The 24,738-nt window shown below is 45.8% G+C and overlaps 1 protein-coding gene across 1 annotated transcript in view; it reads right to left on the bottom strand.

Moving 5' to 3' along the window:
• Positions 1 to 24,738, bottom strand: part of ARID2 (AT-rich interaction domain 2) — a 246,118-nt gene that overhangs the window by 110,789 nt on the left and 110,591 nt on the right.

Genomic DNA, 24,738 nt, shown 5'->3' with positions numbered 1-24,738 from the left:
TGTAGAGCACTGTACTGAGCCCAGAAGAAAAACATACAAAACTTAAAGGCATTACCCCCGACCTGAAAGAGCTTATAACACATAGCAGGAAGCAAAATCCAAATTTCACTGAGGAGGCTGACTTCTGAAGCCTGAACAGACAGTCTGCCAAACTCCCTGTTCTTTCTGACCCAGCCAAGACTTAGGGAATTCAAAATCAGGCCTGACCGGGCTAGGAGTGGAGCACAACTAACTTCCTGAAGTGGCCAGAGCCCCTTTAAATTGGCTACTGGGCAATCCAGCCCAGGCCAAATCAATCAATCGTATTTATGGAGCACTTATCGTGTGCAGAGCTCTGTACTAAGGGGCTGGGAGAGTACAATGGAACTGACACATTCAACGGCGCTTAGGACACAGTAAGCCCTTAACAAATACCATCATCATCATCAACGAGCTTACAGTCTAGAGGGGGAGAAAAACATTAAGCTCATTGTGGGCAAGGAGTCTGTTTATTGTTATAGTGTACCCTCCCAAGTGTTTAGTACACTTGGGAGGATAAGTACAAGTCTTTAGTTATAAGTTATTATATATATACTATGGTTATTAGTTTAGTTACAAATGTTTTAAGTACAAGTGCTTAGTTCCCCAGCACTTAGAACAGTGCTGAGCACACAGCGCTTAACAAACGCCATCATTATTATTACACTACTAACGATTTGGAGGAATTGTTGCCAATTCCTTTTCCTGAGCCACAATTCACATGCCAGAATCCATCATGATTTAATTACAGCTCTCGAGTTCTCTTCACCATCAGCTCCTTGCAGCAGAACGAGCCTTCCAGCTCTGTTGTACTATATACTCCCAGGTGCTTGGTACAGTGCTCTGCACATAGTAAGTACCCAATAAATACCACTGACTGACAGCTTGGGCTATTACCATGTCACTTTTCACACTGCAGCTCATTAGTGGCTTTTTCTAGCCACTCATTCAGCTTCTAAAGTCTTTCAATAGCTTATCCCCATCAGCAGGATTTCAACCCCAGAAAATGAGCTAGTGTCACTGGCAAAGTTGTGAATTTCACTGCCCACATCCGCTTCCAGATCAATTTTGTAAATGTTAAATAAAACTGGTCTGACAAAAATCCCTGGGAAAACACACTATTTATACTTGCCCATCTGAAAAAGTGCCCTCATATCTCATCTTTATTTTCTACCACACTTCAGTACTACGAGTATGTGTTGAGCTTTCACTGGGTGAAAGGTACTGTACGAAACAAAGAAGTGATACATTTCCTGCCCACAAAGTGCTTATACTCAAATGGGGAAGACATTTAGTTTCCTTTCTAGCTCCAATGGGACATTTCAAACGCATAATTCCTCAGGCTTAAGAGCTTTTGAAAAATCTAACTATAGTGAATCTTCTGGTTCTCCCTTACTAAATGCTTGGGGTAGTCCAATACAACAGAGTTGGTAGATACAGTCCCTGCCCACAATGAGCTTACAGTCTAGAGGGGGAGGCAGACATGAATATCAAGGGATGAATTCTGGATATGTATATAAGCGCTGTGGGGCTGAAGGTGGGATGAATACCAAATATCCAAGGGATCCACAGTCAAGTGCAGAGATGATGCAAAAAGGAGAGAGAGTCTGGGAAAAGAGGGCTTAATCGGGGACGGTTTCTCTCTGTCCCCCTTTTTTGTTTTTAATGGGATTTGGTAAACGCTTACTATGCGCCATCCACTAAGTGCTGGGGTAGATACAAGATAATTGGGCTGGACACAGTCTATGTCTCAAGGCCTTAATCTCCAATTTACAGATGAAGAACGGAGGCACAGAAAAGTGAAATGTCTTGCCCGAGGACGCATAGCGGATAAGTGGCGGAGCCAGGATTAGAACCCAGGCCCTTCTGACTCCCAGGCTGGTGGTCGACCTTATTACGGCTTTGAAGGCAAAGAGAGTGGTGGGATGGCATATATGGAGGGAGGGAGGTCATTCATTCATTCTATCGTATTTATTTATTAACTCATTCAATCGTATTCATCGAGTGCTTACTGTGTGCAGAGCACTGTACTAAGCGCGTGGGAAGTACAAGTCGGCAACACATAGAGACGGTCCCTACCCAACAACGGGCTCACAATCTAGAAGAGGGAGACAGACAAAACAAAACATGGAGACAGGTGTCAAAATCATCAGAACAAATAGAATTAGGGCTATATGCACATCATTAACATAATAAATAGAATAGTAAGCATGTACAATTTAAAATAGAGTAATAAATCCGTACAAATATATACAAGTGCTGTGGGGAGGGGAAGGAAGTAGGGCGGGGGGATGGGGAGGAGGAAAGGAAAAAGGGGGCTCAGTCTGGGAAGGCCTCCTGGAGGAGGTGAGCTCTCAGTAGGGCTTTGAAGGGAGGAAGAGAGCTAGCTTGGAGGATGAATGTGCGGAGGGAGGGCATTCCAGGCCAGGGGAAGGACGTGGGCCGGGGGTCGATGGCAGGACAGGTGAGAACGAGGTACGGTGAGGAGATTAGCGGCAGAGGAGCAGAGGGTGTGGGATGGGCTGTAGAAGGAGAGAAGGGAGGTGAGGTAGGAGGAGGCGAGGTGATGCGCTTACTGTGTGCAGGGCACTGCACTAACTCTGCCAATTGTCAGCTGTGTGACTTTGGGCAAGTCACTTCACTTCTCTGGGCCTCAGTTCCCTCATCTGTAAAATGGGGATTAAGACAGTGAGCCCCCCGTGGGACAACCTGATCACCTTGTAACCTCCCCAGCGCTTAGAACGGTGCTTTGCACATAGTAAGTGCTTAATACATATCATTATTATTATTATTATTATTATTACTAAGTGTTTGGAAAGTGCAATCCGGCAACAAATAATAATAATAATAATAACAACAACAATAATAATAATAGAGCCAATCCCTACCGAACAACAGGCTCCAGGCTAGCGACGAGCTACAGGAAAGGGGTTGGCAGCGAGACAGATGAGATCGGGCACGGGGAGCAAGCTGGCGCCAGAGGAATGAAGTGTGTGGGCTGGTTTGAAGATCAGTAGGAGATCAGTAAGGTAAGGTAAGATGAGGTGAGCTGTCTAAAACCGACAGCAAGGAGTTTCTATTGGATGTGGACGGGCATTTGCCGTACGTTGAATTAAGATGCCCAAGTTTATTACTGTCCTGAACATCTACAGACACCCTATTCTAACTGGAGATCTGCCAGCTCTCAGCAACGGCAGGTTACACAGTTTGTATAAAATTCATATCATTTCCCCTTTGAATTTTTTAGAAACCTTGGATGGGTGCCACCCGGTGCTGGTGATTTGTTTACACTTAGTTTGTTACTTTCATTTAAGAGAGTCTGAGTGGTGACTACAGTTTCCTCAGACCACACTGATCTGCAAATAGGTTCGGGAGCCTTCGTAATACCTTCATCGGTAAAGGCCACACTAGAGTTTATAAAGCCTCTCACCTATCTCATTTCTCTCTCCCAGTGCACCTTTCATACTATGAGTATCAGGAGAGTCCACTGATTTCTTTCTCATTAACAGCTTTTAACTATTAGTAATAATAATAATAATAATGGCATTTACTAAGCACTTACTATGTGCAAAGCACTGTTCTAGGCACTGGGGAGGTTACAAGGTGATCAGTAAAGGCCACACTAGAGTTTATAAAGCCTCACAGCTATCTCATTTCTCTCTCCAAGTGAACCTTTCATACTATGAGTATCAGGAGATTCCACTGATTTCTTTCTCATTAACGACTTATAACTATTAATAATAATAATAATAATGGCATTTACTAAGCACTTACTATGTGCAAAGCACTGTCCTAGGCACTGAGGAGGTTACAAGGTGATCAGTAAAGGCCACACTAGAGTTTATAAAGCCTCTCACCTATCTCATTTCTCTCTCCAAGTGCACCTTTTATATTATGAGTATCAGGAGATTCCACTGATTTCTTTCTCGTTAACGGCTTTTAACTATTAATAATAATAATGATGATGATGGCATTTACTAAGCGCTTACTATGTGCAAAGCACTGTCCTAGGCACTGGGGAGGTTACAAGGTGATCACGTTGTCCCATGTGGGGCTCACAGTCTTAATCCCCATTTTACAGATGAGGTAACTGAGGCACAGAGAAGTTAAGTGACTCGCCCAAAGTCACACAGCTTACAAGTGGCACAGTTGGGATTTGAACCCGTGACCTCTGACTCCAAAGCCCGTGCTCTTTCCACTGAGCCACGCTGCTTCTCTATTAGTGTTGGCCCTCCTTGCACAATGTTCTTCAGATTCTTTTTTGGCTCTTCTATTTCCCAACTGACTTGTATCTAACTTTGAATGGACTTTTCTGTTTTCATAAGCCTAATTTCTCCATTTTTTTCCTCGGCAGTGCTGAGTTTTTTTGGTCACCCGATTTTTACTTTTTTAAAAATTTTTAATGGAATTTGTTAAATGCTTACTATGTGCCAGGCACATAGATACAAGCTAATCAGGTTGGACACTGCCCGTTGTTGGGTAGGGGCCATCTCTATATGTTGCCGATTGTACTTCCCAAGCGCTTAGTACAGTGCTCTGCACACAGTTAGCGCTCAATAAATACGATTGAATGAATGAATGTTCACAGTCTTAATCGACATTTTATGAGGTAAACTGAGGCACAGAAGTGGAGTGACTTGCTGAGGTCGCACAACAGACAAGCGGAGGATCCGGAATTAGAACCCAGGTCCTTCTGACTCCCGGGCCTGTACTCTAACAATCATAATAATAATAATAATAATAATGATGGCATTGATTAAGTGCTTACTATGTGCAAAGCACTGTTCTAAGCGCTGGGTTGGATACAAGGTAATCAAGTTGTCTCACGTGGGGCTCACAGACTTAACCCCCTCAACAGATGAGGTAACTGAGGCCCAGAGAAGTGAAGTGACTTGCCCAAAGTCACACAGCTGACAGGTGGCGGAGCCGGGATTTGAACTCATGACCTCTGACTCCAAAGCCCGGGCTCTTTCCACTGAGCCACGCTGCTTCACTCTATCCACTAAGTCTCTTCAGCTGTTGCTCTGTGGCACATATTTACTTTGGATTCTACTAATTTTCCAAGTCTCCAGAGTTCTTGACCCTCAACTGCTCTTTCAATCACTCTCATTGGGTTTTCCTACAGTTCCCATTTTATCAACATCCCATTTTCTCAAAGCAGATATTTGAATATTTTTGTTACTGTTCATTCCACAGCACGAACATCATATTTAATCACGTTCTGATCACTTCTGCAGAGTGGCTGACCCTTCCATCTATACATCCTGCAGCAGGTCCTGCCCGCTACTCGAGAGGAAATTGAACCCAAGTTTTTCTAAAGCGTACTAGGGTTAGCTGTTTCCAAAAATAGTCATTTAGCTATTCAAAAACCTTAAATCAATTTCTCTTCATTACCTAGTAAAGTGGTCCATTGAAAGATTACTTTAGTTAATGAACTCCTCTACGGCCTAATTCAGTGGTGTCAGCAGCTTGGTATTATTTTGAATCAGTTGAGGGCCATCCTTATTGTAGAAATTCTGCCTGTTCCCCCCCAAATCTAAATCCCTCTGTTCTGCAAAGGTGTTGTACCCACACACCCACACCACGGGACGATCCTTCTACTTTGGATCCTGGACTTCTGCCACTTGCTTAGCATTCTTGGCTTTCAGAACCTTCCTCTGAACGGTATGGGGTTGCTGCCCTCCATGATTTCCAGCACAGGTCCACGGTACGCAGGGAATAATAATAATATCTAGAAGCCAATGACAAGGGGTTGCTGTTTGATGTGGAGGGGCAACCGCTTGTGGTTCTTGAGGAGTGGGGAAGGCATGGACTGAATGGCTTTTCAGAAAAATGATCCAGACCGTAAAGTGAAGTGTGAACTGGAGGGGGAGAAACAGGAGGCTGGGTGGTCAGCAAAGAAGGTGATGGGGTTGTCAAGGCAACACTGTGGACCACCCCTTTCTCTTGGAAACATTCTCCAAACTTGGCTTCACTGACACGTTCCCCTCCAGGAAGCAGCATGGCCTACTGGATAGAGCACCAACCTGGGGGGTCAGAAGAACCTGGGTTCTGATCCTCCATCTACACCCACTCCCTTGGAGAACTCATTCCTTCCGACGGCTTCAACTGCCATCTCTATTCGGATGATTCCTAAATCTACATCTCCAGCCCTGAAGTCTCTCCTTCTCTGCAGTCTCGCATTTCCTCCTGACTTCATGACATCTCTACTTGGATGTCCACCGACACCACGCCCCTAACATGTCCCTTATCTTCCCACCCAAACCCTGTCCTCCCCGACTTTCCCATCACTGTAGACAGAACTACCATTCTCCGTCTCACAAGCGGCTAAACTTGGCATTATCCTCGACTCATCTTCCTCATTCAACCCATATAATCAATCTGTCACCAAATCCAGTCGGTTCAATCTTCACAACATCGCTAAAACCTGCCCTTTTCTCTCCACCCAAACTGCTACATGTTAATCCAAGCACTTACCCTATCCTGCCTTGATAATTGCATCAGTTTCCTTGTTAACCGCCCTGCCTTTTGTCTATCCCTGCTCTAGTCCATACTTCACTCTTCTGTCTGGATCATTTTTCTACAAAATCATTTAGTCCACTTTCCCCATTCCTCAAGAGCCTCCAGTGGTTGCCCATCCACCTCCGCGTCAAACAGAAACTCCTTACCGTAGGCTTTAAAGCACTCAATCACCTTTCTCCCTCTGACCATAGCTCCCTGATTTCTTGTTTAAGGGACAACTCGTTTCTTCTACAAAAATATTCAGTCCGTGTTTCTCAAGAACCTCCAGTGGTTGCCCATTCACCGCTGCATCAAACAGAAACTGATTACAATCGGCTTTAAAGCACTTAAACACCTTGTCTCCCCCCGCCCCCAGCCCACTGCTGCACTTTGCTACTCTACTACTACAACCAGCCCGCACACTTCACTCCCCAATGCCAACTTACTCACTGTACCTTGATCTCGTCTAACTCGTAGTCGATCTCTTGCCCACCTCCTGCCTCTGGCCTGGAATGCCCTCCCTCTTCATATCTGACAGAAAATTACCCCCCTTTTCCCCCCACCCAAAGCCTTATTGAAGGCACATCTCCTCCAAGAGGTCTTCCCTGACTAAGCCCTCATTTCCTCTTCTCCCACTCGTTTCGGCGTCACCCTGACTTGCTCCCTTTATTCACCCCCTCGCCCCCTGCCCCACAGCACTCATATGTAGATCCATAATTTATTTATTTAAATTAATGTCTGTCTCCCCCCTAGACTGCAAGCTCATTCTGAGAAGGGAATGAGTCACTTATATTGTTTGTATTCTCCCAAGCGCTTAGAACAATGTCCTGCACAGGATAAGCACTCAATAAATACGACTGATTGACTGATTGAGTAGGTGTAGATGGAGAATAATAGTACTAATAATGGTATTTGTTAAGCGCTTACTATGTACAAAGCACTGGGGAGGTTATAAGGTGATCAGGTTGTCCCATGGGGGGCTCACAGTTTTAATCCCCCTTTTACAGATGAGGTAACTGAGGCACAGAGAAGTTAAGTGACTTGCCCAAAGTCACACAGCTGACAGTTGGCAGAGCCGGGATTTGAACCCACGACCTCTGACTCCAAAGCCCGGGCTCTTTCCACTGAGCCACGCTCATTTTCCAATAGAATAGAGGAGGACCCAGGACTGTAGCCTTGAGGGACTCCCACAGTTAGTGGGTGGAAGGCGGAGGAGAAGGAATGGTCAGAGAGGAAGGAGGTGAATCAGGAAAGGACAGTGTCAGTGAAGACAAGGTTAGATAATGTTTCCAAAAGAGGGGAGTGGTCCATAGATTGCAGTTGATTTTTTTCTACAAGGAGGACACGTTTATATGGCTTTCTGGGAATTAAATTCCCTTTTGAATAGATTATACCCTAGAAGCTCTGGAATATTACTGGAGATTAGACCAGTCTCCCTCTTAGGGCCCTTTTTTTTAGCATTTCTGGAGATAGCACTATTGAATCTTAATGAGGCTACTACTTAGAGAGCTCCTCGGCTTCCCGGGCAGTTTGCCTTGGCCGAAAAACTGGCCTTCCCCTCTCTTTGATCGGCTTAAATGGGGGGAATCATCCTCATAGTTTAGCACAGATAATGACAGATCTATTTAGCACAGATAATGACCATTAGCCAAAGTGCCTTTTTGCTGAATGGGGTCTGAAAGATACAACTTCTAAACTACATACCCTCTTTGCATACTTACACAAAAAAACCTAATTATAAATCTTTCAATACTGAAATGTATTTAAACTTCCATTTCATAATGAACTACATTTACCGTGCTTCTATCACCTTTTAAACTCATTTACATTGAGTCTGTTCAATTTTTTTGATCTTGGAAACACACAGACCCTTTTATATTTTTTCCTGCAGAAAGCTACACTTCCTTTAATGCTCTTTCACTTATCAATCAATCAATCAATCGTATTTATTGACTTCCTAAGTGCTAAGGGGATAAGTGCACGGGTGAGGCGGCTGGGAGAGAAAATGAGTGGGGGAGAGAATTGAGATTCAATTTTAACAGAACCAAATGACAACCTTAACTGGGATCCAGCAGTATCAGATTCATCCCATAAATAGATACGGCGAGTATTCTTGAATCCTTACATAGTCAACGGCTAATACAGTGTTTGTCCTCTGGACAGGGAACCTCACTTCTCTGTTTTGTAATTCCCACAGACTCAATACAGTGCACTGCTAAGTGGATGCTCAATAAAGATGACTAAAGAGAAGCAGTGTGGCTCACTGGAAAGAGTACAGGCATTGGAGTCAGAGGTCCTGGGTTCAAATCCCAGCTCCACCAATTGTCAGCTGTGTGACTTTGGGCAAGTCACTTCTCTGTGCCACAGTTACCTCATCTGCAAAACGGGGATTAAGACTGTGAGCCCCCCATGAGACAACCTGATCACCTTGTAACCTCCCCAGCGCTTACAACAGTGCTTTGCACATAGTAAGCGCTTAATAAATGACATCATCATTATTATTATTATTACTACTGTTGCTATCACTACTATTACTAAAAGAGCCCGGGCTTTTGAGTCAGAGGTCACGGGTTCAAATCCTGGGTCTGCCAATTGTCGGCTGGGTGACTTTGGGCAAGTCACTTAACTTCTCTGGGCCTCAGTTACCTCAACTGTAAAATGGGGATTAATACTGTGAGCTCCCTTTGGGACAACCTGATCACCTTGTTACCTCCCCAGTGCTTAGAACAGTGCTTTGCACATAGTAAGCGCTTAATAAATGCCATTATTATTATTATTAATACTGGTCTAGACTGTGACTGCCCTCCCAACCATCGAAGAGACAGGGACCGAGTCTAATCCCACCTCTGTACTCTTTCCCCAAAGCTTATTACAGTCCTCTCCAAACGTTTAAGTGCTTAATAAGTATCTTTATTATAACTACTTCTTGCCTATAGGAAATTTCGGCTCAAAACCTTGCTTATACCCCTTAATGTGCTCACCATCATCATCATCATCATCAATCGTATTTATTGAGCGCTTACTGTGTGCAGAGCACTGTACTAAGCGCTTGGGAAGTATGTGCTCCTCCTTGCCTGGCAACCTAAGGCTCTCCCACGCTTCATCGAATAATACAAGGCATGAAAGGATATCCTCAATAGGCCCTATGATCTTTCTCTACATACTAGAGAAGCAGTATGGCCTAGCGGATAGAGCACGCGCCTGAGAGACGGACGGTTATGTGTTCTAATCCCGCCTCCGCCACGTCTGCTGCGTGACCTTGGGCCTCAGTTCTCCCATCTGTAAAATGGGGATTGAGACTGGGAGCCCATGAGGGACAGGGAATGTGTCCCAACCCAATTTGCTTGTATTCCGGCATTTAGTACAGTGCCTGCGCACAGTAAGCACTTGGCACAATTACCACAATTATTATTATTATTCTCCCATTATTGTAATATGGCTGTTACAGCAGGCAAGCGGCAGAGCTGGGTTTAGAACCCAGTTCTCCTGGCTTCCAGTTTTATAGGGCTTTTACATTATTAATAGTAATAACTGCTTCTCTATTAAGATTAAAAACTGACGGACAATCTACCTGTAGTGTTTATCACCAGTAATAACTGAATTATTTCAAAACTGCCAGACCGGACAAGAGCTGGAAAGGACAGCATGGCTTAGTAGATAGAGCACGGGCCTGGAGCAAGAAGGTCATGGGTTCTAATCCCGGTTCCACCACTTTTCTGCTGTGTGGCCGTGGGCAAGTCACTTCATTTCTCTGTGCCTCAGTTACCTCATCTGTAGAATGGGGATTTAGACTGTGAACCCCACAGGGGCCAGGGACTGTGTCCAACCCGATTTGCTTGTCATAATAATAATAATGATGGCATTTGTTAAGTGCTTACTATGTGACAAGCACTGTTCTAAGTGCTGGGGGGGGGGGGGATACAAGATAATCAGGTTGTCCCAAGAGGGTCTCACAGTCTTAATCCCATTTTACAGATGAGGCAACTGAGGCTCAGAGAAGTTAAGTGACTCGCTCAAAGTCACACAGCCAACAAGTGGCGGAGCCAGGATTAGAACCCACGACCTCTGACTCCCAAGCCTGAGCTCTTTCCACTGAGCCACGCTGCTTCTCCCCAGCGCTTAGTACAGTGCCTGGCACATAGTAAACACTTAACAAATACCACAATTATTATTATCTAACTCAGCACTCTTGTCTTTAAACAGATAAATGACTACCAACTAGGAGACATGGTGATCCATTATTAACCTACAAAGGAACTTGAGACGCAATACTTTCTTTTCTAAGGCCAAGACCTGCAAGACACTTTTAAGTAAAAATTCCCTCTAAGGAGAAAACCGCTACTCCTCCGATGGTAAATAAATTTAAGCAGCAGCACGTATTATGTATCGAAAAGTTACTTCACAGAAAATCAGTGCTGAGGATGTGAGAAATGAGTCACCTGTCTCCTAGCCCCAGTTTAATGGGTCACAGCCACTGGCAGCCTGAGGAAATATGTGGGGAGGAATACTGAGAGTCTTGTCTTGGAGTATTTATTGATCGACCACTTACTAGGTTGGGCACACTTGAATAAGGAAAGATAGGAGTTAGGAAAAATAGAGAAGCCCAGTGGACAGAGTCAGAAGGTCATGGGTTCTAATCCCGGCTCCGCCACCTGGCCGCTGTGGCCTCTCCCCCTCGTCCCCCTCTCCATCCCCCACATCTTACCTCCTTCCCTTCCCCACAGCACTTGTATATATGTATATGTGTTTGTACATATTTATTACTCTATTCATTTATTTATTTATTTTACTTGTACATATCTATTCTATTTATTTTATTTTGTTAGTATGTTTGGTTTTGTTTTTGTTCTCTGTCTCCCCCTTTTAGACTGTGAGCCCACTGTTGGGTAGGGACTGTCTCTATATGTTGCCAATTTGTACTTCCCAAGCGCTTAGAACAGTGCTCTGCACATAGTAAGCGCTCAATAAATACGATTGATGATGATGATGATGATGATGACGACTTGGGCCAGTCGCTCCACTTCTCTGTGCCTCGGTTACCTCACCTGTAAAATGGGGATTAAGCCTGTGAGCCCCATGTGGGACATGGACTGTCTTTATCTTGATTAGCTTGTAGCTACTCCTGTGTTTAGTGATAATAATAATAGTAGTATTTGTTAAGTGCTTACTATGTGCCAAGCACTGTTCTAAGCGCCGAGGGAGATACAAGGTAATCAGGTTGTCCCACAGAGGGCTCACAGTCTCAATCCCCATTTTCCAGATGAGGTCACTGAAGCCCAGAGAAGTAAAGTGACTTGCCCAATGTCACACAGCTGACAAGTGACGGAGCCAGGGTTAGAACCCACGACCTCTGGTTCCCAAGCCCAGGCTGTTGCCACTAGGCCATGCTGCTTCTCCATACACTTAGTACAGTGTGTGACACACAGTAAGAGCTTAACAAATTCAACATATTAAAAAAAATACCAGTTAAACACACTGCTGGCCTTACAAGACAATCTTACAAGACACGCAGTCTCAACGTGTATTTACACAGCAGGTAAAGGAAGAAGAGTATAATAATAATAATAATTGTGGCATTTATTAAATGCTTACTATGTGCCAAGCACTGTACTAGGGAGTGGGACAGATGCAAGTTAATCTTCTAACCCTCCTCGACCTCTCAGCTGCCTTTGACACTGTCGACCATCCCCTTCTCCTGGAAACGCTATCCACATGTCTGCTGTGTGACCTTGGGCAAGTCACTTCTCTGAGCCTCAGTTACCTCATCTGTAAAATGGGGATTACAACTGGGAGCCCCCCGTGGGACAACCTGATCACCCTGTATCCCCCCCAGCGCTTAGAACAGTGCTTTGCACATAGTAAGCGCTTAACAAATGCCATTATTATTATTATCCAACTTGGGCTTCACTGACACTGTCCTCTCCTGGTTCTTCTCCTATTTCTCCGGCCATTCCTCCTCAGTCGCTTTTGCGGGCTCTTCCTCTGCCTCCCACCCCCTAACTGGGGGGGGTCCCTTAAGGTTCAGTTCTGGGCCCCCTTCTTTTCTCCACCTCCACCTACTTCCTTGGAAAACTCATCCAGTCACAGGGTTTCAACTATCACCATTATGCTGATGACACCCAAGTCTACCTCTCCAGCCCTGATCTCTCCTCCTCCCTGCAGGCTCACGTTTCCTCCTGCCTTCAAGACATCTCTACCTGGATGTCTTCCCTTCACCTCCAACGTAACACAGCTAAAACCGAACTTAAAAACTTAAGTTCGAACTTAAAAACTTAAGTTCGGACTTAAAAACTTAAGTTCGGACTTAAAAACTTAAAAACTTATCTTCCCACCCAATCCCTGTCCTCCCGCTCACTTTGCCGTCACTGTCGACAGCATCACCACCCTTCCTGTCTCCCAAGCCCGTCCCCTTGGTATTATCCCCAAGTGGGACAACCTGATAATAATAATAATAATAATAATAATGTCATTTATTAAGCGCTTACTATGTGCAAAGCACTGTTCTAAGCGCTGGGGGGATACAAGGTAATCAGGTTGTCCCACAGGGGGTCACAGTCTTCATCTCCATTTTACAGATGAGGTAACTGAGGCACGGAGAAGTTCAGTGACTTGCCCAAAGTCACACAGCTGACAACTGGCGGAGCAGGGATTTGAACCCCTGACCTCTGACTCCAAAGCCCGGGCTCTTTCCACTGCGCCACGCTGACCTTGTATCCTCGCCAGCGCTTAGAACAGTGCTCTGCACATAGTAAGCGCTTAACAAATGTCATCGTCATCATCATCCTTAACTCCTCTCTCTTGTTCCACCCACGGATCCAAGCCATTTCTAAATCCCGTCGGTTCTACCTTCACAACATCGCCCAAATTCACCCCTTACTCTCCGTCCAAACTGCTACCCCTTTAATAATAATAACAATAATTGGCATTTGTTAAGCGCTTACTATGTGCAAAGCACTGTTCTAAGCGCTGGGGAGGATACAGGCTCATCAGGTTGTCCCACGTGGGGCTCACAGTCTTAATCCCCATTTTACAGATGAGGTAACTGAGGCCCAGAGAAGTTAAGTGACTTGCCCAAGATCACACAGCAGACATGTGGCGGAGTTGGGATGTGAACCCATGACCTCACTCCAAAGCCCGTGCTCTTTCCACTGAGCCACGCTGCTTCTCATAAATATGTACAAACATATATACATATATACAGGTGCTGTGGGGAGGGGAAGACTCGAACCCACAACCTCTGAATGGCTTCCTCTACGCTAGAAGTCCAATGCGCTATCCATTGCACCACAGAGCCAGATGTTTAATGTAAACACTTATTGTGAGAAGCAGCGTGGCTTAGCAGAAAAAGCACGGGCTGGGAGTCCGAGGATGTGGGTTCCAATCCTGGCTCCGCCACTTGTTCATTCACTCATTCGTTCACTCATTCAATCATATTTATTGAGCGCTTACTGACTTCTAGACAGTGAGCCCACTGTTGGGTAGGGACCGCCTCTATATGTTGCCAACTTGTACTTCCCAAGCGCTTAGTACAGTGCTCTGCACATGGTAAGCGCTCAATAAATACGATTGATTGATTGATTACTGTGGGCAGAGCACTGTACTAAGTGCTTGGAAAGTACAACTCAGCAATAAAAAGAGACAATCCCCGACCACACCAGGTTTACAGCCTAGAGACTTGTCTGCTGCGTGACCTTGGGCAAGTCGCTTAACTTCTCTGTGCCTCAGTTACCTCATCTGCAAAACGGGCATTAAAAATGTGAGCCCCACGTGGGACAACCAGATTACCCTGTATCTACCCCAGCGCTTAGAACAGTGCTTGGCACACAGTAAGCGCCTAACAAATACCCTAGTAATTATTATTATTATCTTATCCCACACTGCGTATTGTATCAGTCTCCTTGCTGACCTCCCAGCCCCCTGTCTCTTTCCACTCCAGTCCATACTCCATTCTGCTGCCCAGTTCATTTTCCTTCAAAAACGTTCAACCATGTTTCCCCACGCCTCAAGAAACTCCAGTGGGTTGCCCATCCACCTCCGCATCATGCCAAACCTCCTCACCACCGGCTTTAAAGCACTTTAAAGCACTCCTCCCTCACCTCACTGCTCTCCTACTACAACCCAGCCCGCAAACTTCGTTCCTCCGGTGCAAACCTTTTCGCTGTACCTCCATCTCGTCTATCCCGCCGCCGACCTCTCGCCCAAATCCTATCTGTGGCCTGGAATGCCCTCCCTCCTCATATCAGACAGATAATTGCTTTCCCCCACTTCCAAGCCTTTCCTCTCCCCCTCATCCCCCTCTCCATCCCCCCCCCATCTTACCTCCTTCCCTTCCCCACAGCACCTGCATATATGTTTGTACATATTTATTACTCTATTTATTTTACTTGTACATATCTATTCTATGTATTTTATTTTGTTAGTATGTTTGGTTTTGTTCTCTGTCTCCCCCTTTTAGACTGTGAGCCCACTGTTGGGTAGGGACTGTCTCTATATGTTGCCAACTTGGACTTCCCAAGCGCTTAGTACAGTGCTCTGCACACAGTAAGCGCTCAATAAATACGATTGATGATGATGATGATGATGAAGGCACATCTCCTCCAGGAAGTCTCTCCTGACTGAGCCCCCCCTTCTCTTCTCCCTTTGCTCATATTTGCTCCTTCATTCATCCTCTCTCCCTTCCCCACCTCACATATGCATAGATGTAATTTATTTATTTATATTAATGTCCGTCTCCCCCTTTAGACTGTGAGCTCATTGTGGGCACGGAATGCGTTTGATGTTGCACCGTACTCTCCCAAGCACTTACTATCAATCAATCGTATTTACTGAGCGCTTACTGTGTGCAGAGCACTGTACTAAGCGCTTAACATATAGAGACGGTCCCTATAATAATAATAATAATGGCATTTGTTAAGCACTTACTATGTGCAGAGCACTTGTAGGGGATACAAGGTGATCAAGTTGCCCTACGTGGGGCTCACAATCTTAATCCCCATTTTGCAGATGAGGTAACAGGCTCAGAGCAGTGCAGTCACTTGCCCAAGGCCACACAGCAGACATGTGGATGAGTCGGAATTCGAATCCATGACCTCTGGCTCCAAAGCCCGTGCTCTTTCCACTGAGCCACGCTGCTTCTCTTACTCTGCACACAGTAAGCGTTCAATAAATATGACTGAATGACTGACTGACATATAACTTTAGAAATAAATCATTTCTGCATTCAGGTTTCCCTTCTCCTCCCTTCCCCCAGTCACTGGCACTCAGCTGGGAGCTCACAGGTGGCTGAGAAGAGGAATAGTGCACGAGACAAGATGGTGCACTGAAATCTTGCACCATTTTCTCCAAAGCCTAGCCCCGCTTCACAGCAGTGAGGACTACAAGGGTCTATTTAAGTTGAAAAATCGAACCGTTGAGGATTTTAAAAACCGTTCCAACCACGCTGTTTACAAATTATTTCTTTCCCAAGGATTCGGCTCAGAGGGAATCTCAACTTTAGAACAGAACAGGTAAAGACTGGGCTTGGAGAACTGGTGATTTAAAATAATGCTGAGCTCTTTATTACTAGATATTAATTAAGTAAAAGCCCTGTCCTAAGCATTTGCTTGCAGTGTAAAAACCTGTAAGATAAGAAATGTTAGAAGAGGCAGCTTTAGTCATTTGAAGAGGCTGCACTCTACTGGAAAAGTCGTCAACTACCTATGCAATCTAACACTGCGTGGTTGCTCAAAAACAGGAGATTGGAAAAAATTAAAGTTACAATGTGTGTGATTTATTTTTACTTATTTTGATGCTTGCAATTCACCTGTCAAGTGAGACATTTGAAGATCATGTAAAATGGTTATCTCCGATTAACATCGAAGAGCATCAAATCAATCAACAGTATACGTTGAAGGCCTACTGTGTGCAGAACACTATACGATCGTGATCTTCCTCAAATTTTCCCCATTCCTCTCTAGCCCCTCACCACCCCAGCCAATCTTTGACCCTTCCATCTTTCCCCACAGTATCTCAAGAGATCTCCCTTCTCCTCTGCTTCACTTGTACCTCCCACCTTCACACCTATCAAAACTTTCCCCCTCCCTGCCGTCTTCATTATTCACTTTTCAATGGCTCCTTCCCCACTGCTTTCAAACATGCTCATGTCTCCCCATCCTAAAAAAAACAAACAAAAAACCCTCTCCCTTCATTTCATGGCTCCCTCTACTTATCCCCATCTCCCTCCTACCATTCCTTCCCAAACTCCTTCTACAAGCTGTCCACACCTGCTACCTCCACTTCCTCTCCTTCAATTCTCGCCCTGACTCCCACCAACCCAGCTTCCTCCTCTTCGCTCCATGGAAACTGCTCTTTATAAGGTCACCAAATGACCTTCTTCTCGCCAAAACCAATGGCCTCACCTCCCTCCTGGAAACATTATCTAACCTTGGCTTCACTGGCACTGTCCTCTCCTCGTTGTCCTCCGGTATCTCTGAAGGCTCTTTCTCCGTGTCCATCATGGGCTCCTCCTCTGCCTCCCACCCCCTAGCAGTGGGAGTCCCTCAAGGTTCTGGGACTCAGCTACACCTGCTCCCTTGGAGAAGTCATTCGCTCCCAAAGGCTTCGACGTCCACCTCTATTACCGCTCCGGCACTAGGTTCAGTGCTTGGTCCCCTTCTGTTCTCAATCTACACGCACTCTCTTGGTGACCTCATTCGCTCCCACGGCTTCAACTATCATCTCTACGCTGATGACACCCAGATCTACATCTCTGCCCCTGCTCTCTCCCCCTCCCTCCAGGCTCGCATCTCCTCCTGCCTTCAGGACATCTCCATCTGGATGTCTGCCCGCCACCTAAAGCTCAACATGTCCAAGACTGAACTCCTTGTCTTCCCTCCCAAACCTTGCCCTCTCCCTGACTTTGCCATCTCTGTTGACAGCACTACCATCCTTTCCGTCTCACAAGCCCGCAACCTTGGTGTCATCCTCGACTCCGCTCTCTCATTCACCCCTCACATCCAAGCCGTGACCAAAACCTGCCGGTCTCAGCTTCACAACATTGCCAAGATCCGCCCTTTCTTCTCCATCCATACTGCTACCCTGCTCATTCAATCTCTCATCCTATCCCGTCTGGACTACTGCATCAGCCTTCTCTCTGATCTCCCATCCTCGTGTCTCTCTCCACTTCAATCCATACTTCATGCTGCTGCCCGGATTATCTTTGTCCAGAAACGCTCTGGACATATTACTCCCCTCCTCAAAAACCTCCAATGGCTACCGATCAATCTGCGCATCAGGCAGAAACTCCTCACCCTGGGCTTCAAGGCTGTCCATCACCTCGCCCCCTCCTACCTCACCTCCCTTCTCTCCCTCTCCAGCCTAGCCCGCACCCTCCGCTCCTCTGCTGCCAATCTCCTCACTGTACCTCGCTCTCGCCTGTCCCGCCATCGAACCCCGGCCCACGTCATCCCCCGGGCCTGGAATGCCCTCCCTCTGCCCATCCGCCAAGCTAGCTCTCTTCCTCCCTTCAAGGCCCTGCTGAGAGCTCACCTCCTCCAGGAGGCCTTCCCAGACTGAGCCCCTTCCTTTCTCTCCCCCTCGTCCCCCTCTCCATCCCCCCATCTTACCTCCTTCCCTACCCCACAACACCTGTATATATGTATATATGTTTGTACATACTTATTACTCTATTTATTTATTTACTTTACTTGTACATGTCTATTCTATTTATTTTATTTTGTTAGTATGTTTGGTTTTGTTCTCTGTCTCCCCTTTTAGACTGTGAGCCCACTGTTGGGTAGGGACTGTCTCTATATATTGCCAATTTGTACTTCCCAAGCGCTTAGTACAGTGCTCTGCACATAGTAAGCGCTCAATAAATACGATTGATGATGATGATGATGATGATGACCTTTCTACTTCCTTGCAGACTGGCATATCCCCCGGCCTTCAAGGCATCTCTACCTGGATGTCCCACCGACACCCCAAACTAAATATGTCCAAAACAGAACTCTTCATCTCCCCAACCAAAACCCTGCCCCCCTTGCTTTCCCGTCATTGTGACAACACTATTATCCTCCAGGAACCTTGGCATTAGTCATTCACTCAAATGTATTTACTGAGTGCTCACTATTTGGCAAAGCACAGCACTAAGCGCTTGGGAGAGTACAATATCAAAACAAACAGATACATTCCTGCCCAAAACAAGCTCTCCACGCACCTCTCCCACAACCCACATATTCAGTCCGCCACCAAATCCCGTTGGCTTTTAGTTCTCGGCACCTCTAGAATCTGCCCTTTCTTCTCCATCCAAACTTCTACTACATTGGTTGAAACACTTATCCTATCCTGCCTTGTCCACTGTATCAGCCCCCTCGCTGACCTCCCTGCCTCTCCCCACTCCAGTCCATACTTCACTTTGCTGCCCAGATCACTTTTCTATAAAAACGCTCAGCCCACGTCTCTCCACTCCTCAACTCCACTGCTTGGAGAAGCAGTGTGGCTCAGTGAAAAAGAGCCCGGGCTTTGGAGTCCGAGGTCATGGGTTCAAATCCCAGCTCCGCCAATTGTCAACGGTGTGACTTTGGGCAAGTCACTTCACTTCTCTGGGCTTCAGTTCCCTCATCTGTGAAATGGGGATTAAGACTGTGAGCCCCCTGAGGGACAACCTGATCACCCTGTAACCTCCCCAGTGCTTAGAACAGTGCTTGGCACATAGTAAGCGCTTAATAAATGCCATTTTTTAAAAAAAGAACCTCTAGAGGTTGCCAGTCCACCTCCGCAACGGATACTTCTTTTAACTAGCTTTAAAGCACTCAATCAGCTGGCCCCCCTCCTACCGTACCCTGCTGATTTCCTACAACAATCCAGTCTGCACCCTTCATTCCTCTTATGCCAATCTTCTCACTGCACCTCGATCTCATCTATTTCACTGCCAAAGGCCTGGAAGTTCCTCTTCCTTCATATAGGCTAGACCACCACTCTCGCCATTTTCAAAACCTTAGTAAAATAACATCTCCTCCAAGAGGCCTTCCAATTAATCCATCTTTTCCCTTACTCCTCCCTTCCACCTTGCACTTGGGATCTGCACCTTTTAGATATTCGCCACACTCTCAGGCCCACGGCACTTATGTATACATCTGGAATTTATTTATTCATTTTAAGGTCCCTCTCGTCTTCCGGTCCATGAGGTCCTTGTGGGCAAGGAACGTGTCTACACAGTAATGTAGTGTACTCTCAATCAATCAATCAATCGTATTTATTGAGCACTTACTGTGTGCAGAGCACTGTACTAAGCGCTTGGGAAGTACAAGTTGGCAACAATATAGAGACAGTCCCTACCCAACAGTGGGCTCACAGTCTAAAAGGGGGAGACAGAGAACAAAACCAAACATACTAACAAAATAAAATAGAATAGATTTGTACAAGTAAAATAGAGTAATAAATATGTACAAACATATATACAGGTGCTGTGGGGAAGGGAAGGAGGTAAGATGAGGGGGATGGAGAGGGGGACGAGGGGGAGAGGAAGGAAGGGGCTCTCCCAAGCGCTTACTACAGTACTCTGCCCACAGTAAGCATTCAATAATTGCCACCGATTGACTGATGACCTCTGCCCTCAAGGACCTTACAGTCTAGCAGAACTTTTGTGGCAATGGAACCTTCTGAAAACTAACAAAATTAAAAGTCATTTTAAAAATAAACGTTAATTTACATAAAAATGGAATTGTTGACATTTTTATGGTATGATCTATATATGTATAAAATCCTACAATGTGGTCACTGTTGACTTCACCTCTGACTAGCTACAAGAGGTTCGCAGCAGAGCAGAACTGTCAGTGTTTTGGGGAAAGGACGTACAGCAAAAGCTGCATGGGCATTGGAGTTACGCTCCAAAAATCACACTGACCATACAGCTATTCCATCAAAAAATGGCCTTTAAACAGCAAAGACAGCTAAATGTAGAGCTCTTGGAGAACGAGAGCACCAGCAAGGAGTGTTGCACCAATATCAAAGGGCCATGCCTGAACGGAAAACTCCACCCACAACTTCAAATTAAACATCCAAGGGGCATTTTCTCCACCAAGCAGCCATGAAGGAAGGGGGCACTGACAAATCAAAGTCTTAAAAAACAGTTTGGGGCCGATGACTCAAATCAAAGGACTGCATGCAGCAAAAGATTACAGCACCAAAACACTTTCCAGCAACTCCCAGCTGAGAGAAGCAAGGGTTACAGAAACCTGTCATGACCCACAAATCAAACTAAAGAACAGGCAAACCCCCACAGAACCAAACACTTCGTGACAGGGTCAGAGTCATAATCAGATCCTGAACGTGTCATCACATCCCTTCTGCGGCGCGGAGATGGATCTAGTCCCATCGTCTCATACAAGAGGCGAATCATCAAGTGATGGTAGCCAACATTTCAAATATTCTCAAACCGCCCACAACTACTGAAGACAAAAAACTTTGGGAGGACATGGCACTACGCCAATTATTGAGAAAGTCACCACAACATTCACTGCCAGGAGAGATGGCAAAGTGTGGGGACCCGGTGGAATACCAATTGATCAATGAATCAATCATATTTAGTCATTCATTCAATCGTATTTAATGAGCGCTTACTGTGTGCAGAGCATGTACTAAGCGCTTGGGAAGTACAAGTTGGCAACATATGGAGACGGTCCCTACCCAACAACGGGCTCACAGTCTAGAAGGGGGAGATAGACAACAAAACAGAACATGTAGACGGGTGTCAAAATCGTCAGAACAAATAGAATTAAAGCTATATGCGCATCATTAGCAAAATAAATAGAATAGTAACAGTCTTAATTCCCATTTTACAGATGAGGTCATTGGGGAGGACGTGGGCAGGGGGTCGGCGGCGGGACGGGAAAGAACGAGGTACAGTGAGGAGGTTAGTGGCAGAGGAGCGGAGGGTGCGGGCTGGGCTGGAGAAGGAGAGAAGGGAGGTGAGGGCAAGGTGATGGACAGCCCTTACTGAGCACTTACTATGTGCAGAGCACTGTACTACGGCTTGAAAGAGTACACCGTCAAAGAGTTAGCAGACATCATCATCATCATCAATCGTATTTATTGAGCGCTTACTGTGTGCAGAGCACTGTACTATGTGCTTGGGAGAGTACAATGTAAAAAAAAAAAAAACAAATTCCCCACCCACAATGAGCTTATGTCAGTGCACCAACTGGCATCTACAACGTAGAGGGGCTACCCCTTAAATAAGCTCTCTCTCGGCATGGAAAACACTGAGATTTCCCTAGCACTCAAAGCTGCCACCATCATCATCACCATCAGGACAAAAGGGGAAATATCTAAATGTGGTAAGTGTGGAGGCCTGTCGTCAGCCAGATCCCAAACACTGTACTTCTAGATAAGCTACTGAATAATGTTGTCAACCGACCACTCGGAGGATCATAATGTAGCTACAGAGTACAGGTGACATAACCAATGCAATAAGTCAAAGTACAGATAATAATAATAACAATGATGGTATTCGTTAATCAATCAATCAATTGTGTTTATTGAGTGCTTACTGTGTGCAGAGCACTTACTATGTGCCAAGCACTGTTCTAAGCGCTGGGGTAGATACAAGATAATCAGGTTGTCCCACGTGGGGCTCACAGTCTTATTCCCCATTTTACAGATGAGGTCACTGGGTAGAGACCGTCTCCCTTTGTTGCCGACTTGTACTTCCCAAGCGCTTAGTACAGTGCTCTGCACACAGTAAGCTCTCAATAAATACGATTGAATGAATGAATGAGGCGCAGAGAAGTGAAGAGACCTGTCCAAAGTCACACAGCTGACAAGCAGCATGGCTCAGTGGAGAGAGCCCGGGCTTTGGAGTCAGAGGGCATGGGTTCAAATCCCAGCTCTGCCAACTGTCAGCTGTGTGATTTTGGGCAAGTCACTTAACTTCTCTACGCCTCAGTTACCTCTTCTGTAAAATGGGGATTAAGACTGTGAGCCCCCAGTGGGACATAGTAAGAAGCAGTGTGGCTCACTGGAAAGAGCCCGGGCTTTGGAGTCAGAGGTCATGGGTTCAAATCCCAGCTCTGCCAATTGTCAGCTGTGTGATTTTGGGCAAGTCACTTAACTTCTCTACGCCTCAGTTACCTCTTCTGTAAAATGCGGATTAAGACTGTGAGCCCCCAGTGGGACATAGTAAGAAGCAGTGTGGCTCACTGGAAAGAGCCCGGGCTTTGGAGTCAGAGGTCATGGGTTCAAATCCCGACTCCGCCAGTTGTCAGCTGTGTGACTTTGGGCAAGTCACTTCACTTCTCTGGGCCTCAGTTACCTCATCTGGAAAATGGGGATGAAGACTGTGAGCCCCCCGTGGGACAACCTGATCACCTTGTAACCTCCTCAGCGCTTAGAACAGCGCTTTGCACATAGTAAGCGCTTAATAAATGCCATTATTATTATTATTATTATTATTATTATTATTATTATAAGTGGCAGACAACTGATGCTCCTGTTACTCCACGCACTTTCCTATCCCGCCTTGACTAGGGCATCAGCCTCCTCGGGGTTGCCCTTTCTGCCCCCTTGCCTCTCTCCACTCCAAAAGCCATACTTCACCCTGCTGCCCCGATCATTTTTCTACAAAAACGATCCGCTCACATCCCGGCCGAGCGGATAGAGCATGGGCCCGAGAGTCAGGAGGAGTTGGGTTCTAATCCAGGCTCCGGCGTTTGTCACTTCACTTCTGTGTGACTCAGTTACCTCTTCTGAAAAATGGGGATTCTGTAAAACGGGGAAGCAGCGTGGCTCAGTGGAAAGAGCCCGGGCTTTGGAGTCACAGCTCGTGGGCTCAAATTCCGGCTCCGCCACTTGTCAGCTGTGTGACTCTGGGCAAGTCACTTAACTTCTCTGGGCCTCAGTTCCCTCATCTGTCAAATGGGGATAAAGACTGTGAGCCCCACATGGGACAATCTGATTCATTCATTCATTCATTCATTCAATCGTATTTATTGAGCGCTTACTGTGTGCAGAGCACTGTACTAAGCACTTGGGAAGTACAAATTGGCAACATATCTAATCAGTCCCTACCCAATAACGGGCTCACAGTCTAGAAGGGGGAGACAGACAACAAAACAAAACATGTGGACAGGTGTCAAGTCAATCTGATCACCTTGTAACCTCCCCAGCGCTTAGAACAGTGCTCTGCACATAGCAAGTGCTTAATAAATGCCATTATTATTATTATTATTACTATTATTATGTGGGGATAAGGAGCTGTGTCCAACGCAATTTACTTGTATCCACCCCAGCACTTAATACAGTGCCTGGCACACCTTAAGAGCGTACCAAATCACAATCCCCACGTGGGACAACCTCATGACCTTGTATCCCCCCAGCGCTTAGAACAGTGCTTTGCACATAGTAAGTGCTTAATAAATGCCATTATTATTATTATTATTATTATTATTATTACTGACAGGATTTGGTTGCAGATTGAATGTATGGGTTGATGAGAATTGAATCGAACGTAATAATAATAATAATAATGTTGGCATTTGTTAAGCGCTTACTATGTGCAAAGCACTGTTCTAAGCGCTGGGGGGGATACAAAGTGATCAGGTTGTCCCATGTGGGGTTCACAGTCTTAATCCCCATTTTACAGATGAGGTAACTGAGGCTCAGAGAAGTTAAGTGACTTGCCCAAGGTCACACAGCAGACGTGTGGCGGGGCCGGGATTCGAACCCATGACCTCTGACTCCAAAGCCCGGGCTCTTTCCACTGAGCCACGCTGCTTCTCAATAGACTGTGAGCCCACTGTTGGGTAGGGACCGTCTCTATATGTTGCCAGCTTGGACTTCCCAAGCGCTTGGTACAGTGCCCTGCACACAGTAAGCGCTCAATAAGTACGACTGAATGAATTACTATTATTAGCATCATCATTTTCATCTTCCCACTTCTCGAAAACCTTTAGTAGTTGCCCATCCACCTCGGCATCAAACAGAAACTCCTTACCTTCAGCTTTGAAGCACTCAATAAGCTCACACCCTCCGAACTCACCGCACCGATTTCCTACTACAAGTCACAGCCCACGTGCTTGGCTCCTCCAATACCAACCTACTTACTGTAGCTCAGTCTTCCCCACCTTATTAAATCCCATCTTCTCCAGGAGCCTTTTCCCAACCAAGCCCTCATTTCCCCAATCCCTCTCCCTTATCCGTCATCCCTACGCTTGGATCTGTACCCTTTAAGCTCTTTTTATT

The sequence above is a fragment of the Tachyglossus aculeatus genome, chromosome 2 (assembly GCF_015852505.1).
Source record: "Tachyglossus aculeatus isolate mTacAcu1 chromosome 2, mTacAcu1.pri, whole genome shotgun sequence".
NCBI classification, from domain to species: domain Eukaryota; kingdom Metazoa; phylum Chordata; class Mammalia; order Monotremata; family Tachyglossidae; genus Tachyglossus; species Tachyglossus aculeatus.
Note: the sequence above shows the minus strand (reverse complement) of the source record. Positions and strands in the feature narration are given on the sequence as shown.